Source organism: Cricetulus griseus, chromosome 2 (genome assembly GCF_003668045.3).
Source record: "Cricetulus griseus strain 17A/GY chromosome 2, alternate assembly CriGri-PICRH-1.0, whole genome shotgun sequence".
In the NCBI taxonomy this organism is placed as follows: domain Eukaryota; kingdom Metazoa; phylum Chordata; class Mammalia; order Rodentia; family Cricetidae; genus Cricetulus; species Cricetulus griseus.
The window spans coordinates 321,693,407-321,698,305 of NC_048595.1; positions in this window are offsets into that span (position 1 = coordinate 321,693,407).

Below are 4,899 nucleotides of genomic sequence, written 5' to 3' on the forward strand. Positions count from 1 at the left end.
TTTGAACAAGCAATGGAGAGCCAAGGGATATTTTGGAGCATGTAAGAAAGGAAGTCATACTTTCTTTAGAAAGGGCAAGTAGAAAGGATTGGAATAGAGCTTCATGGTGGAACACTTGGGTTCAAAACTCAGCACAGGCAGGCAGCAGACAGGCAGGCAGAAGGAAGGAAGGAAGGAAGGAAGGAAGGAAGGAAGGAAGGAAGGAAGGAAGGAAGGAAAAAGGAAGAAAGAAAAACTGAGTGGAAGCTGTTGGATGAGTTAGGTCTGAGAAAGTGATTACAGGAATGACCAAAACCACAAAAACAGTAGGCTGGCTCTGGGAAGAGAATGTGGTCTGTGAAGTGCTGGCCTCACAAGCATGAGGGCCTGAGGTCACTTCCCCAGAACCCATGTGAAAATGCTGGGTATGCTACTGATCATAGCCTCAGAGCTGAGATGACACAGGAAGATCCCTGGTCTTAGCCTAATTGATAAGCTCTGGGCCAGGGAGAAACCCTGAGGGTGACCCTTGAGGTTGCTCAGAAAATTCAGACTAGTGCTGTGGTAGTAATAGCATAATGACATTTTGAACAACAATAAAAACTACCATTAATGGAGCCTGCCCACAAGCCAAGCGCTGTGCAAGATGTTTTTGGAGTCTTCGGTTGTTTAATTCTCACAGATACCCCAGAAATCAGAAAAGGAAGTGAGGGCTTCTAGATGTTATATACACCTCGTACAAGATGAGTGATGGTGACTAAAACTCAAATAGGAAAACAATGATAGATTAGACTTGGGGGTAGAGAAAGGGGAAAAGTGAATTGATGTTTGATGAATGATGAAAAATGAAGACTTTCGGGTAGATCAGAGGCCATATAATGAAGCAGCATTTGCTGGGTATCTACCATGAACCAGGCCCTGAGCTGGGCAACAGAAATAGAAAGAAAACCACTACGTCAGTTGCAAGACCTTAGAGATGTGGCAGCCAGGGAGAGTGACAAAGGGATCTAGCGTGATGTCAAAGGACAGCCTTGGTGTTATTACTGCTGTGACATGGGTCATGGGGAGAGAGCTGATTATGGAAGTAGTGATCCTTCAGCTAGGGATGGGCACATGCATAGGAGTTCATAGGCAGCTCCATCCAAAGACACTACACATGCAGAGGCCCAGATGCTCACAAGTGTTTTTGATAAACAGAAGAGGAAGAGTAAATAGGATGAGCTAAGACTTACACACAGCAGCCACCTAGTGGGTTGTGGTTGGATATGGATAACAAATAACTCTGAATATTTCCATTACTGACCATCCCATACTTACTTAGCTGGTTTGGAAAAACCAGTATTTAACCAGAAAACAAGATGTAGGCTACATAAGACATTCTGTGATTCCTTGGAGTCATGCCCTTCCCATGTGTCTTGCCATCTATTTCTTCATCTTGAATTTGTCTTTGGCCATGGATGAGCTTTAGCACATGGGCCATTAACAAACAAGAGACAAGCAGTGGTATTCACTGAGGTCACCCATCTCCACAGCAATTCCACCACTGTGAAGTAAGCCTTTTATTCCCTAGAGATTAAAGACAGAGGCCTCATCCAAGTCATTTCTAAATCTTCCAGACAAGAGATGAGTAATTCAAATCATTTAACTTCAAATAATGTGGCTTAAAATTTTTTAAAAGGCCTGTAAAACTCAGCAGACAGTGAAAATAATGCTTATTGATTTAAGCACTGAAGCTCATGTTGGTTTGTTACACAGCAAAACTAACTGATGCATGGCCCTGTTTACTCTTTTCTCTTTATTGCAAATAGAGTCATGAGTAGCCAGGAGTGCTTACTCACTTTGGTTGTTTCCTTAGAGTTTGGTGAGCGGGAGTAAATAAAAAAAAATTGGTTTCCGAAGCCATGCTGCCAGGCTTCTATTTGGCTGAAGAATTCCAGTGCCCTCAAGATTTGTGAGCAGTCTTAGGACTCTGCAGAGCTGCTTCTGAGCACTGTGATTCTAATGTACCCTTGCTGAGGCCATAGTTAAAGTTAGGCTGAGATGTAATAAAAGAAGCCTCATGTTCTGACTATGGGGAGGGGATGGAGGATGGAGGGGGTCCCATCTCATTCTTTCTACCCTGAAGTCTTTTCCTTCCTTTCTATTTTTTATAGAGGAATTGTAGAGAGGCATTGGGGAGACTGATTGTTTTTTCTATTTTAAGGAGAAATACCCTGGTTATCTTTTATTTTTTTAAATTTACATTTTACATGTTTGAGTGTTTTGCTTGCATGTATGTATGTACGCCAGATGAGTGTAACACCTTTCGAGGCCAGAGAGAACATTGGATCCCCTGGAACTGAAGTTATAGACAGTTTGGGGCTGCTATGTGTGTCCTTTGCAAGAGCAGCAATTGCTCATAACCTCTGAGCCATCTTTCCAGCCACCACCCTGGCTTATAGTCAGTCCATATACCTATATTGCAATCCTTATTCTACAAAAGATGTGAACCCTTAATCCACAATGATCCCAACTGAGAAAAGTCTGAGCTTTTCTGCCTTGTTTCCACACTGCTGAATACATCTGTTACTGTCATTAGCTAATCTTAAAAATGTGGGAAGGATGTTGAAAGGGGTTTCACAGTGTGCAATCTCTAGGGGGAATGTCTGGAGTGCTGCTATGGGAAAAATAAATGTGAGGCCTGTCCTTGTCCACTTCTCCACTCCCTCTGCCCCACTTCTGAGAAATGAGTGGAGATAAAAATGACAGTTGTTCATTTTGGGCAAGTAAAACTTGTATAATAAAAACTAACAATTTTAAAAAGTAAGATAGATGTGTTAAACATTTTTGCTTAAACTCAGATGGTGGAGACAGTGGGCTACAGAAGCATCCTAACCTGTAAACAGATCTCAGACTTCGAAGGCTTCAGGGATGACCACAGACCAGTCTTCATGACAGAATTAGTGTGGTCCCCATTGTCAATGAGGGTCTACAGATGAAGCTGAGTAAAGCCTCACTGGAGAGCAGACATGGAGGCAGAAGACTCACTCTCTCTTGAAATCCACCTCTTTAATTCACACGCCAGGAAGATTATTCATATCCTGAACTTAACCCTCACCTCTTCTAAAAGACATCCTAACTATTGCACCATATAAATGAGCTCATAATTACTTTCGTGTTCTGCATCAGTCAGCCTGCATTATTGTATACGTCTTACCCATCTGCTCATCCAAGAGACTGAAAATGGCTTAAGGTGACAAGGGATGGGGATGGTGGAGGTGCATCACATCCCACCTCTCTCAAGCAATAGATTAAAAGAAAAAAATCAGTTGTTGAATCAATAAATTAGTACACAAAATTCCAAGTAATGAAGAGTGATGTTTTTTAATAAGGTAGAGTAGAATAACTCACCAAAGTAATGATACCTGGCAGTTGAGTGCTAGCCTCCAAGGAAACATCTATGTCTGGGAAGGTGAGACAAAAGGAATTTCAAGAGCTGGAGGAAGGGAAGGAATTCTGAGAGCCGAAGTCTTTTAGCCATGGTGTGACCGTTGTATCCAAGAAATCACAGCAGCTGAGATTATCTGCATAAGACCTGCATGAGTTGGGTGAGGGAGAGGCTCATGAGAAGCTATTGGCAGAGAGGGAGAGAAGGAGAGAGGAATAAGGTACAAAAATAATTTTTAAATAGATGGTCATATTTGATGGAAAACATAAATTTGGAGATTAAATACCATAAGGAAACATCAAGGCACATTAAAACTGAATTACTGAAAGCTAATGATAAATGGTGACATTTTAAAGGAGGCAGAGGAAAAGTCCCAAGTAGTGTACATCTCTAACTTAGAAAAGGAATTTGACTCAGAGGATGATGGAGAGCTGTGCCTGGGCTATGAAAGGAACAAAGGGGGGATATGAAAGTCCTTACTCATTAAAACCCTTCCCACTTTGGAAGTGAAACCAACAATACTTTAGACAAACATCATCTACCACCAGCCAACTTGGCAATAACAGCAAAGAGGAAGGAAGCCCGGAGAAATCAGAATCCCATAAAGGATGGTGGTGGCCGGAAACAGGAAATATGTAGATAGATAGGAAAATGTTACCTTTTTTCTCTTTCAAACATTTCCTCTAAAAGATACCACTTCTTTAAAGAGTCAGCATTTTCCTGTTTTAATATCAGAACAAACATCAAAAAGAAAACTGTAGTCTTAACCCTTCTGAGATGCTAAAATCCTAAGATTTCAATAAACTGAAACCAACTATATTCTATTATACATCGGCATTCCAGGAATGCAGAGTTAGTTTAACATGTGAAAATCAATGTAATTGATAATATTAGCATTCCAAGAACAAGCACAAAATCCAAATACTTGATGCTCTCAAGTCAGGAGAGAATTGACAAAGCTCCAAATCTGTCCAAAGGCAGCTCTCAGCCAGTCAGGAGCAGAAGGAACATTCTTGGCCTGAATATAGAGCATGCACTGAAATTAAAATCATGACAAAAATCAAGAAAAATATCCCAGGGCACAGTGATTGCAAGGAAGAAGCAAAACTGTAGTAGGTGATGGGAGGAAAGGGAAGCCTACACTTTAGACAGGAGGAGGCAAAGCTGTTACGATAAATCTTTCGCCAAAAGCCGCCGAGCCCCACTGCCACATGTGAGCTTTATGCCAGCTGCCTGCTGGAGTTAGGCCCAAATGAATACACAGAAACTTTTATTAGGTTCAAAGCTGCTTGGCCAATGACTAGGATTCCTCAACTATTAGCTGAGTCTTAATCATCATAAATCTATATATTTTATAAGACTTATCTTATCAGACACCTTATTGGTGTCCCTCTTGCCGGTGGATCACATTGTGCTGCTGAAGGAGCAAAGAGAAAAAGGGCCCCTTCTTGTTTCTCCTTCGCTTAAATATGAGTCTCCTTGCTATGTCACTT